This window comes from Diplotaxodon limnothrissa, linkage group LG1 (genome assembly GCF_057381915.1).
Source record: "Diplotaxodon limnothrissa isolate DT_005_m linkage group LG1, D_limnothrissa_male_GT1.1, whole genome shotgun sequence".
In the NCBI taxonomy this organism is placed as follows: Eukaryota; Metazoa; Chordata; class Actinopteri; order Cichliformes; family Cichlidae; genus Diplotaxodon; species Diplotaxodon limnothrissa.
The window spans coordinates 7,826,485-7,840,140 of NC_140596.1; the positions used below are offsets into that span (position 1 = coordinate 7,826,485).

The 13,656-nt window shown below is 39.4% G+C and overlaps 1 protein-coding gene across 5 annotated transcripts in view; it reads right to left on the reverse strand.

The window, feature by feature from the left end:
- The window catches only part of akap13a (A-kinase anchoring protein 13a), a 119,711-nt gene that overhangs the window by 103,068 nt on the left and 2,987 nt on the right, over positions 1–13,656 (reverse strand). For 3 of the 5 annotated variants that reach the window (XM_085361401.1, XM_085361323.1, XM_085361155.1), the window contains exon 1: positions 8,742–8,970. The exons of the other annotated variants lie outside the window; for them this stretch is intronic. The gene's annotated coding sequence lies outside the window, so the exon portion shown is untranslated. Of the gene's footprint in view, positions 1–8,741; positions 8,971–13,656 lie in introns of those variants that run through there. 5 annotated transcript variants of the gene reach the window in all.

The following is a 13,656-nucleotide window of genomic DNA, read 5'->3' on the forward strand; positions in this document are numbered from 1 at the left end:
GGCAGATCAGGTAAGGGGATAATCAGTAGCTCTAATAATACTCTGGAGCCTAATCCGCTTGCCTTAAGTGCACTGGGCCAGAGACCAGCTTCCTCACTCACCACATGCACAACTTTGACTGATAAGACTCTCACGTAATGTCCTCAACAGTCCCACTGCTTCTTTTATATTTTGATATTTGGAACATTTGTCGTCTCCTAGTGCTCTTTTTATAACTACTCCAGGCAAGACATGGGTAGGAGCCTTTACTCAAGGACGTTTCAACAGGGCAGACTGACAGCTTTATTGACTTGTGCAGCCAGTGGGTCCTTGTTATTTTGCTAATGTGATATCTAAGTGACCGCTAACTTAACTCAGTGCACAACACAACAATATCTGGTTGGAAGCAGAGGCTGTGCTACATTCACATTTTTCACTATTGAGGACAGAGATGATAACACTTACTCATCCAAATGCAGGTTTTTTGTGCCCTTTATCAGCTGTGCCATGCTTTACATTTGCGACGCCTTCACACCTGGCAGCTGCACACAGCAGCTTATTTTGCTCACTTCTTCAAATTCATTAAGGGGGCCAAAAGTCCTTGTGACACCCTGATTTTGCCAGCCAGTTATGGTAAATGTTCTTTTCCAAGAAAAAGCTCTTGTTAGGCTCTTGTTTTGTTTTAAATCAATCTTTAACATCTACAGATCTCAACAACAAACAGAATAAGTGGCCGTTCGTCTGTTTAGAGTGAGAGTGCATTAAGCAGCCGTAAACTAGTAAAACAGTTCAAGCTTACAAATATTTAGTTAAGAGAGAAAATAAAACAAGTGAGTAATCGGAGTACAAAAGTTAAGCACACTTGAAACACACTATCTAAATGCACTTTGGCCATTTCCCTTTTGAAAAAAAAGCCAAGCTATACGCTGGGTGGTGATATGGCCATCCACCTCATTCCATACTCTGGTCACTTCTGTTTTTGAGTTCTTTATTCCTGATATAATGTAGAGCTGTGCACGCCAAATAAAAGGAAATTGACAAAGATCTACTGCATCATCTCAGGATGTAATTGCTCCACCGTCTGCCTAGAGTTCATGGAGGGGCCTTTAATATTACACCAGACCTCCAGAACTTCCTCTTGGGTGATTTTTCATCTTGTCATGGCAACTAACTTCAGCTTCATGACTAACAGGCAGCACACACACAGAAACACAAACCCACTAGTTAATGCAACTAACCAATACTTGTCTGTTAGCATGTTTGTAAATAATTTCCAAGAAATAAGTTACATGTCACCAGACCAAAGGTGGAGATATGCTGATGTCATACTCTGCCATAACAGATTTACAATACTGTCATTACTTTGAGAAACACACACACTCAGGCACGCACACACACACTTAGGTTTTAAATAAACTGTTAAATGACTGTCCCTCCCACTGATTACCTTTATTAACAAAAGCGTTCACCTTTAAGGACTTTTGGATAACATGATCGGTCCTGAAGAACAGTGAAGGCTGGGCCTTAAAACTAATGGTTATAAACAGTGGGTCAGTTTGCCTGTATTTATATCTCAAAACAAAACATCAAGAGGAAAGATTAAACAAATTCTGAACAGGATGATGGAAGCACAGCCTGTCAGGGGCTTACAGAATTCACAGATGGTAACAACCTGCGTTTAGCACACAGGCTACACTCCACTGGTTAGTTACTATATTCAAAGTCGTAGCTAAACTCAGAACTTTGAGTACAAAAAGTACCCAGTTTTTGCTTAAGGTAGAGTAAAAACACCACATTGAAGAAATACTAGATTAGAGTTAATATCCATTGTATGGCTTATGTGTTTCTGGTATGCCAGATGACATGCAGATGACCATCCACTGAAACAAGCTGTTTTAGCTCCTTTCGCCTTAAGACAGCTTCTTCCTGATTGGCTGCCTCTCACAAACACAGGGACCACTATCCTCACCGACAGACCTGGAGCCTTATTGCATTTTGACACCTGCAGTTTGCTTACTCTGATGCAAACTGCAGGTGTTTGCATCAGAAAACCTGTAGGTTTTCCTCATGGTTTAGTTTCTTTTCACAAAGAAAACACAAAAGAGTGAGATCTAAATTATTTTTAAAATGTGTTCAGAGTGAGGTATCCATTTAAGGTTTAAATACCATAACAGAATACAGCATTGATGCAAAGGAAAAACTGTGATACAAATTTCAGATTACATCATCTGCACAGGCAATATTCTTTATTCACCTTATCACAATTGTTTGGTATCTTGACAAACTCCTGAGAAAATATTTGCACCTTTATCTAGCACCAGTTTACTTTGGCTCTTATTTGACATTTTGTGCTGCAGGTCCAGGAACAATCAGGTTTCTCTGAGCTTTGTCCACTCGCTCCTTTTTTTCCAGGGTTCTTAATAGAGGTGGGATTCAGACAATAACAGTAAATCAAACCAAAACAATGAACTAACAATTCTCTATGTATTTATGACCCCAGGAAGCCCTTTCACAGGGAGGATAGGGAGTCGCTTGATTAAATGTAATAAAGTATAAAAATATTACTGAATGCATGTCTGGTATCAGTTCATCAGATTGCCATTGATCTGCTTTCTTCTGCTGACCTCGTGGTCATACAATATAGTGGGTGTGACAGTTCATTTGGTCTAACAGTTCCTCTTGGCCAGCAACAGTCATTCAGAGAGAGAACACAGGGGACTTCTTAAATAGCTACATCTGTGGGTCATTTCTGGTGCAGGAAATTACAAAAAAGGTTCACACTGAATGCATTGATTTCTGCATCGCATAGGGCTGCTGAGAGGTAAACAAGTTCCAGGCAATTTACTGCAGCAAGACAGTATGCTGCTGTGAATAATACCTGGAGTTCTGGGTCAAGTTACAGAGTGCACATACAGATTTCATCCTTAATAATGCTAAAACCTGACAAAACAAATACTGCTTGATGTTCTTTTAATTACCGGTAGATTAAAAAAACAACAAGAACAACTGTGTCATTTCCAAGTGTGAAACTAAGCAGGAGTAAATATTACGTTAGAGCTTTGCTTCATTTAGACAGAAATGAGCCTAAACAAAACTTTATTTTGCCTGTGCAATCAGATATTGAGAAAAAATTGTTGACCCAAAACTGCACCAAATCATACCACAAAAGAAAAAGAAAATATTCAGTGAAAGAAAACTCTGTGAAAAAATAGTGTATAAAGCAAACCCTTTCTCTGGTAACAGAAGAACCTTGAGAAATGACATCCCCTAAGCCTGCCCTATGGCCACCCGACACCTGCTTATAGAGATGACACAACCCATTAACTCCACCTAAAGCACTGGGTGCAGCCAGCCTTTGGCCAAGCTGCTTAAGAGTCTCTTTTACAGCAGAAACTGCCTTTGAATTGCTACTAAAACAGATTTTTTTTCCCTCTGTAGCTGAAAGGCTGCACAGAGGCAGGGCATGAGCCACGTTCAAATGCACAGCCGTCACAAATGGACCAATGAATCAAGAGACAAAGGCCCCTGAAAGCTGTTATCGAGGCAGCGATGTGACGAGTCAGGGGTGCTGAATGGACCTGTTATGGCTTCCGCTGATCCCATGGCTATCAAAATAAGCCATAATAGCCATGTGACTGCAGAGTGAATGGGAGGATGAACAGGATTAGCTTCCCAACTCATTAATCGGACCGTCTCCAACACCCTTCCTGATAATCAGCTGAGGATTCCCTAACATAGCCATGTGCACAAGACACATAATGACTGTTTATTAGCTGATAAGAGCCTCATTCTTACGGGGCTGCCATACAAGTGATTCTCCCTGAGGAAAAATGTAGCCAAAAAAGGTAAATATCACAAAATGACTAGTTTAATTTTAATGTCATCTTTGGACATCCCGGCCTGCATCATCACATCAACTACATCTGGCTCAAACAATCATGACTCAGTATCCCAGAAGAGCTTCCGACAGAGAAGGAAGTTGTTATAGTGTCTAGTTATTGAGATGCATTCTGACACATGTTCAAAAACCTGGAATAACAAAGAGTAGAACTACACAAACCCAAGGTGCAAAGTTGTGAAATAATCAAGCTGTTATCTTTTTTATTTCTCTTGGTTTTACTCTGTACTTTAACCTGGAGTGGCATTATGTTGGTAGTCCACAGGTGCTGTGCAGAGCTTTGTAGACATGTCTACATAATGCAGTGGTCAGCTAGGGTAGTGAATAGAAAAGAATATGTGGAAGAAATTATAACATGCTACTTTTTATTGTGCTTTAGTTGGTCCTGGATCAAAGTAGAAACAAGCATGCATGTATGTGCAACCTTTACATTTTTAATCTTTATATTTCAAGATTTTTAAAGGATTTTTTTTGGTTGTTTCAAAATGCCTGAGATTACTATTGATTGGATGAACATGTAGAAACATGTAAAAGCCCATTGACACAGGCCTAGGGAATGTTGATGACCCCACTAGGCAAAAATATGTATTCCTCGCTGACTGAATGATTACTGACAGTGCTACACCAACAATCTCTTAGCAATTACTTTTATGACTAGCAGATCACTATGGTTACCTGCAGTTTGCATGTAAGGCTAAGTTGTCTACAAAAACTCACCAACTAGTTGCCAACAGGAAATGAAAGTGAAGCAAAAAACCAGAAACAGAGACAGTTTATCTTTGAAATTAAAGTTGCACCTTCTGAAATGTGCGGGTCAAAAGTAGAGCTAAATGCAATCATAAATACAATCTTTTCCATCTCTCTCTGAGAATTCCTGTAGGACTACAAGAATATATCGGCCAAAGGCTGTATCAACACTGGCAGAGCATTTCAAAAACAAAACGCTTCAGGAAATAAAGACATTATGGTTTCATGGATTATCCTAAGGCGTTGACCTAGCCCCACCCCACAAGTATGATCTACGTGCCCATTCTCAGAGAAGCACTGCTCATCATTTATAGAGTTATTATCCCACCTCAGTTTAATGACCTATAATCTTATTCATAAAACTGAATTAGACATAAAGTTCAGAACATGTTTACAGTGCTGCTGTATTCACTGGACAAAAAAAGAAAAAAGTTTGTATGAGATTTTATTAATGTTTTTAATTGTAGTGACTTTTAAAGAATTATGGTCAACATTTAAAGCATCATCAAAGCCAGCAGGCTTGAAGAGAAGCGGTTTGCCTCTTAAAACCACTTATTTCGAAATATTTAGCAAATGCTGCCTCGTTTAACAAATGTCATTAAGCAGATCAAATTTGGTTGTATTGGCCTCTTCCTGAGTCTGTATCTTTACCTGTGATGTTACAAAATGCAAAAGACACAACAAACCTTTCCTGGATACTAATCCCAAAACACCAACATGCACACTCTGGTGCAGAAAACAGGTCAGACCACTGGACATGACAGACATGTATACCTTTGCATTAGCATTTAATAGCCTTAAAGCTTCATACAGCAGCCTTTCTAGGCCAAAAACCTCCCATTGGCCATTAATTAACTTGAAGAATGTCAATGAGGATCCTTGTTAAAGGGGCAATAGTTACCTGCGGCTGCTTCTTCACACAGCTTTTTGAATATGGCTGTGCAGAGGGAGCTGCCATCAAGGACATGGAGGTACTCTAAAGAGGGACAGAAGCCCAATATAGACCTGAGGTGTCACCCAACACCCAGGTTCCATGATGACAACATAGAAAAGTCTCAGGGAGGGGCAAAAATGAGTTTGTGCCTCACCTATAATACAAAGGAGATGAGGACAACCTGGCCTGGATACTTTATCCTTTCTGCCCTTTTGGTGTTTTTTGCTTTAAACACACACACACACACATATATATATATATATATATATATATATATATATATATATATATATATATATATAGTTTTAAAACACAGAAACCATCCCTTAAAAGCATCTACTTGGGATTTTTGTCTCGATGCATGCTCAATCATCCGGGTAAGGAGATCCCAAAAGGTTCATTCTGTTCATCTGGACGTAGCGTTCTCAGTGGGGAGAAACGTTTCGTCACTCATCCAAGTGACTTCTTCGTTCTCAGCTGAATGCAGGTTTCCCCAATCTTATAAACAGTACATTTGCATAATGACTGAAACTAGCACCACCAAGTCATCGGTTCAGGTATGTGATACTTGGGATTTTTGCGAGGCAAACTAAGATCACTGACACTAGGAGAAAGTTTACAGGTTCACAGCTCAAGTCACGCTTGCTTTAGTGTAAGGCCTCAAGGTACAGTAAGAGGCTTTGAAAGAAAGCCTCCACCAAATGGCATACAAGAGTGCCAGGGAGACAGCTTTCAGGCTGGTTTTAAAGTCTCACGAAACACAGGCATTAAATGTCCTTGATCCCCACGTCAAATGCTTTGTTAAGACTTAGAAATGAACGTGCTCTGAATGAATATTGAATCAGAGTTTACATGTTAAAGTTGCTGTTTAAATACTAGGCCTTTTAAGGATGAAGGAGTTCAAGCAGTTTGTCCAAATAAATGTTTCATTCCAAACATGAACAATATCTGACTCACAAGGCCTCTAAAACTCTAGACGATGATATCAGTCAAATTCATGAAGAATTCACTGGTACATTTGGGCCCGTTGAGAGTTTGCTGCATGAATAGAGCTGTGCCACACTGGAGGAGGATTAAAGCGCTGTATGGCTCAGCTGGGTTTGATGTTTAACCCAGAGGTTTGTTTAACCTCTCACATTCTCTCTCTCTGGTTAACCGCTAGTTACTCACCTACTGCTACAACATGACCATTGCTGAGAGAGAGCACCTGCTTTACGCTGCACCCTTGTCTGGTTCTTTTTACGGTTCACTATCAGCCCTGCTCCTCTGAAGCACTGCTAAATTAGTCAGGGCAACGTCACCTCCTCAACAACCCCACCACAGTTACTTCGACACACCATGTTGACTACCACTTAGGTAGTCACGGCTGTTTGATTTAATCAAACCGGGCTATTGTCTCTATGAACAGATATGAGACCGCGGTGGTGACGCGACCTCACCCTGCCTCACAAAAGCTGCCTCTGTCCAGAGACAGCACACAAATGCTGGCTGACAACACAAGGCCGGGGTATGAAAGGTCTCCTCAGTGCGTGGTGACAGTTATTACCCTCTCCACTGAAACCAAATACCTGTGAGCCCAGATAGCATTATCTTATTGTGAGGCACACTGGGGGCCAGCCTGTAATCAGGGCCCAGGCCTTCACCAACTCTCCTCCTTAGGTTTAAAGCCATCCCTTCCCTTCTGTTTCCACACGATGGAAAATCTGTCTATTTGATTCTTCCCTGACACCTAGATGATTTATATTTATTAGGAAGTTTAAATTCTCTCAGGACTACATGAAAAAAATCTGTTGAAAATGAACAAGAAAGCTTTTATGCAATAAATTCAGCAGGATTCCAAATGTACAATCCATTCACTGGCAGGCGATGGGTGAGCATTGCACAAAATCTCTCAAAATGATCATCTGACATTTCATGGGACCACAGTGTTAGTTACAAAACGAACTACTACGGAGTACAAAACAGAGGGCAAAAAGCACACAGAAAGATGGGGAGACAGCAAAGTTTTAGAAAAGGAAAGTGCTGGTTAGTCTCATTTGGGAGGTAAGAGGTTTAGCCAAGAGAATCCTGAGCAACGCTAACCCCAGCTTCACAGCAGGCATGATCAGATTAATATTACGTCTACAGCGAGACTGATGCACATTGTTAGGTAACTGCTACATGAAGTACCAAAGTTACATGTGAAATTAATGTATGTAAATACTTAATTCTTTGATAGCACAGCAGCTTTTTGGTTAGTGTTAGCATTAGACAGTATTGGCCTGAACCTAAGGTTTGGTACTCTCTCAGTCAAGTTAAGACATGCAAGTTCTGTCAATCAGACCCTCTAAATTGCTCCCAAATATGCATGTGTTTGTGTGTGTTTACACTCCTGACCTCTCTTGGATCATTTCGGTGAGTTCCACAATTCAGATAACAAGTAGCTGTCAACCTTTTCACCACTTCTTTAGAAATGGTTTTAAAATAGGAATCTACAGTTTGTTTGGGGAACTGAATTCCCAGTGGGGCATGCAAGTTTCTACACAAGACACTTTTAAGTTGCATTATGAGAAATAAATGACATCCACCCCAAAACGGATCATGCCTGCCATGTGATCAAACAGGAGACAACTAAAAAAGAAACTGAAGAGTAAAAAATTTAGAACAATAATATGAATGAGAAAGCCGTCAGAACCCTGTTTTCACCAATTACAGGAAGATTTTGGAAAATAAAGAAGTGAAGCTTCCATATTCTGTCTCAAAGCACATCTTTCACAGTATTCCTACCAGTTTAATGATGCCCTATAGAATGTATTAATTTGCAGCTTTAAAAATGGCTTTCAAGGAAACGTGTGTGTTGAGATAAATATGTAAATTCCCATGAGGAGAGCCCAATTACAACTTTAACAGCGGTCATATTAGTTGTTATTGAACACATTATCAGTGAGGCAGACATTGCTAGGTGCATCACAGACTTTGCCCCAGGGAATTGCATCAAAACAAACACGAGAAAGACAACCTGCAAATTCAGTGTGCCGCTTCACACATGGCAATGCTTTTATTTAGTCGTCATCACCGCCTACAACATAAAAGCTGCTTGTTGAATTGCTCTTATAATTCTGTCACATCACACTGAGAATCAACTTTCAAAGCTTTTGTCTCAGCCAACTAAGACGCACATGAAGGCATCAATGGAAACCTTACCCACAGTTTATTTGACGACACCGGCTGTGAGCAGACTCCTTCAGGTGATCATTAAATTAATTTTAAGTCCATCAGAGAGAGCAGGTGTGTTTATACTAGGCAGGTATTCTCAGTAGGCATGCAAGCTCTCACCACACTGATTACACTGAGCTAAATATGGCTTTGTGCTAACACAGACAGTACGCTGATCAAAGCCCTGATGTCACAGGGCACAGGCGGAGCCAATAGACTACAGGTCAGGTGTATGCCGCAACTGCAGTGGCATAACTGCAAGTGTACTCTTTTTTTTTAGCAATGCTGCAGTTTTGAGCATGTGCAGATACACAGGTTCTACTTATGGCAACATGTTTGGGAATTCAGATCACTTAAATGTTGTGATGATTTTTATATATTAATGTAAATCCTGATATTGAACCAAAAAAGAATAGATAGTAAACACACTGTAACTGATTTCATCTGGTGGAAAAGTAATCAGAAGTAATCAATGGCAACAGTGGCTTGGTACATTAAAAGTCCTGCAGTCACATTTATAAATCAAGTGTGCATTCATCAGAAAAATGGTTTATGACTTGATTTATCTGCTAAGTTTGGTTCAAAACAAGTCAATTGGTCCCAGGTTCTCACATATAAGAATATTTAGTTTTTCAATCGTTTTTAAAAAATTACAGAAAATTTGGGGGGGAGCTTTCACTGTTGAACAGATTTTACATTTTTACAAAATATAACTATTTAAGTCACAACATATTCAAAAACAAAAATAATCATTAGCTGCAGCCCAATTCAGCTACAGGGTATTTTTATTTTCTAGGTACAGACACCATCTACCCCCACACCGTTCCATCTTTTTCCCCCTCCTTGTATGCTGGTCAGGTTTTTGTGTGGAAAACCTCAGTATCATCCAGATCCATCTACAGAAACTATGGACTGTATAAAAGTTGGAGGCAGCCACCGTGACCTCTTCTATTTTTTTCTCAGCACCTGAATTTGGTTATTAAACTACAAGAAACCAAACTTAGACAAGAGGGTGGCGTTCCTAGTTATTAGCTAATGCTAGTGAGCTAGGTTAGCAACCTGCATCAATAAACTGTACGATTGAAATGTATCTGCAATTTAGTGCTGACTAAAAAACGAACAAAATAATAGAATTTTCACAAAACATTCATTTTTCAGCCGCTTGAAGGACACATGAACCAGCTCTGATTGGACTGGCCCTAAAACTCAAGTCCACTTACAGAAGGATGACAGGACTGTGCAACAACACTGAATTAGCTAATCTGCCAATTAGCTAGTCAGTCATACGATGGCAACCTGCTTGAGACGAGAATGACTGCATTCTGGTTACGTTCCTATATAAACGCACATTTGCCAAGCGAATTTATGTTTTAAAACTTATGTAAGTCTATGTAGTACATGTGAATTTCCATGTCAGACTTCCAATTTTCACATATTCATCATTTATCACCATATTACAACCAACAGATTACATGTAATTGCCAATTTGATCCCATTCAATTGCAAATCAATAGCTGACTAAGACTTCGTCTTATTGCCACTTTACCTCCATCTAGATGCACCAAAATCACTTTGAAGACGGTGACTGAGCGTGAGCGGTCGCAGACCTGTTCCCTATTTTCGAATCAAGTACTTCAAAGGAAACAAGATCACAAGTTTACTGAATACGGTCAATAATTTTGGTCGTGCCTCATTCTTCAACTACCGTTTTCTCCAGTGCGACAGTAGCACAAAGGAGACACGACACAGGACTGGTTTAGCAGCGACAGAACTTTCAGAATAAAACACATGTAACACCTTACAAATAAAGAAAACTGCTGCAATTTATCCTTCTACATGTTAACTGTGAGGTAGAAAAAAAGCAGCGGACCAACATTCAGAAAGAAGTGTTGTAGAGATATATCTCATGACTTCTGGTTAGAAGATGCTAGTTGGTTTGTATCCTGGCAGGCTTTATAATCTGTTAGCTAGTTTAAGTAAATCAAGTAAATTAGCAGAAGTTGAGGATCATCATAACCTTTTGACTATCTTGCACACCTTTGTTTCTCAAGTACGGCTCCCAAACATCACCTGCATACTGAAATCAGATTTCACTATGTAAACACAAGACCTCCTCCAGATGCCTTTAAATCCGCTAGTAAATATTCAAGCTGTTCCTCATCCATCTAGGCAATCCAGTTTTTGTATGTTGTCTTCTGTTTGTTCTGTTTGTCTTCCCGTTGTGTTGGCACAAAAAGGCTTATTTCTGTTCAATAAAGAAATTCCCAGAGTTATATTTATTATTAGGTTTTTAATAAAAGGCTATTCTAACCAATTCCCAAGGTGATTTAACACATCTGACATCTGTGTCATTAAAAAGAGCTAATCTGATCAAACACAAGTAAATAACAGAGGGTTTAGCAGAATGCATGCAAATGGAGAAACTGCTACGGTTATACTTGTTTACAGGATTATAAAATCCTGCTGCACATGTTGGTAACAGAGAGAGGGTTGTAAATAATTCATCATAAGCAAACATTAAGAAATTGTCACAAAGCTGGTACTTTTCATGATGTCAAATTTTGATATCAACATAGGCACATTAACAATTAACATCAAAGCGTTCTCAATAATTTCCAGAAGAAAATAAATTCTGCTCCAGGGCACAAAGTTTGGACAAGCTGTGGAAATAGCTGCTGTTTTGGAACAATGAGTGCGGCTGCTGTTTGGCGTGCTGAGAGGATTCCAGCGATTCCAGCCTTAACAAAAACTAAGTCAAGGCTTTATTGTGAATATCAGTGGGGAATTCAGCAGTCGCCCTCCCAGGCATACCAAAACTTATCCCTGAGACAGCACTACATGATGAACTAGTACCTGTAAGACTTCCTCTAATGCTTCCATTCTATAGCAAATACAGTGTAATTACAAGGCCCACACTGTGCGTATCCTCCATCATCATTAAATTAGGGGGTTTGTAAAGATGAGAAATTGACGGGGTTCTGCTTGGAGCCAGCAGGATCCTCATGGAAATTTACAGTACTCAAAATGGGAGGCCAACTCCTCTTTCATTTGTCTCTCATAACGGAGCTAAACATATATCGCTAACTAGGACGTCCTAAGAAATAAACCTGAATTTTGCAGGGAAAGCTGCAGAGAGTAAAGTAATAAGCTTTTGTTTAGTGGAAAAGTTGCACAGTCCTCTCCTGATAGCTTGTGTGTTATGGAAAAAAAAACGTGGAATGATGTGTACTGGTGAAAGAGCTCAGCTGCAGCTCGGTTTAATGTTGCGCTCACTTTCTGTCATGTTTGTTAATACCATCATCTGAAGATGGATATAATACATGGTGTGAGACCATTTTTAAAAGACGACATATCCAGTAAGTGCCACTCTAACAAAATCACGATATTAACATTTCATTCTGGTTTGCAAATCTCAAGTTAGTGGTTTGAATTTCACGCTGATCTTCACATCTAAAACTTCAAAAGAAAGTAAAAAAAAACATGTTTGTAAAATATTAAATGAGACTTATTATGCTTTCTCTTAAATTTATAGATGCCCATTAAAAATATGCCCAAAGTTTCAAATAATAAAGAAACTGTTTGTCAAAGTAATCTCTGCACCAAAAGCTCAGGCTTCATACTCCACTCAACGTTTCAGATAGTTTTTTTCCCCACTCTTAAAGTTGTATGACAGCAAATATGTATGAGAGCAAATATCCTTACCAGTCATTTCAGTCAAAAAGCTCTGGATGTGTGCACAAAGCTAAACTGACCTGCTGTTCAAAGCTAGTTTAAAGGGAGAGAGGCCGCAATTGCTTACTTCATACAGTGGAAGAACTGAGGCCACACCAAGGCCCAATATTAGTGAAATAAGGATTATTTTAAATGGCAAAACATACAAAGCTTATCTAGGAGTGTCCTCAAAAAGACCAATATGGAAGATGAAAATGAACAGGTTCCCATTAAATTCACAAACAGTCATGAAAATTTGGATGATTTTGAATTACTGCAACTGAAAACTTCTTTGACCAACACCTGACAGGATAAGCAACTGCTCAAACACTGAGAAAACAGTTTAACATTATTCAAACACATTGACACATTACACAAGTACAAAGCACATTTGAAGTATAGAAGTGTTAAGTTAATGAACTAGGTGAGTTTGCAGGGCTGATTCGAAGTCTTTATAAAGCTATTCTGTACTCGCTGTCAAAGTACTAATAATTAAGGCACTGCAATCTCACATCTCTACAATATATCTGCTTCATATTTATCAACTTGGAAATTTCCTTTTGCAACATAAAAGTTCATATCAACTAGGTGAAGTGTTACTGCAAATGTGACACACCCACTGTGTAAGAGGTTTCAAGAAGGAAGTGGCAACAGGTCCATTTCCTTCTTTCTGTCTTGGTCAAAGAATATAATATGGGGATGATGGATACTTGGCCTACATTCATTGGCGCCGACTCATTTTTACAGGACAATTGCACAGTCAAAGGCATGCATGGAGCGATACAAAATAGATGAGTGGGCTGCTTGATAGATAACAGAGCCAGTTCTACCAAGTCAACAATGACAGCAGGAAATCTCTGTAAACAAGTCAGATTACCAGGGTCATGAGGGAGTGACAACAAATGTGAGCAGTGTCACCTGTTCTCACTTTTACTCTTGCCATTACTAGGGCTTATTTAAAGATGAAACACTAGTGTGGAATCCAAGGATCCAACATTATTATAGACTGGGTGATAGCGTAGAATCACTTGTCAGATTAGTGTTGATGTTGAGACCAGAGATAATCCTCAAAGACACTGGAAAAATGTAAAACATTTAGCACCCGACTCTTTTTAAGAGAATAAGAAGATTCTCTTTAAACAAGCCACTGATCGGCTTCACTGCTTGTACCCAGGCAAGTGGGATAAACTCA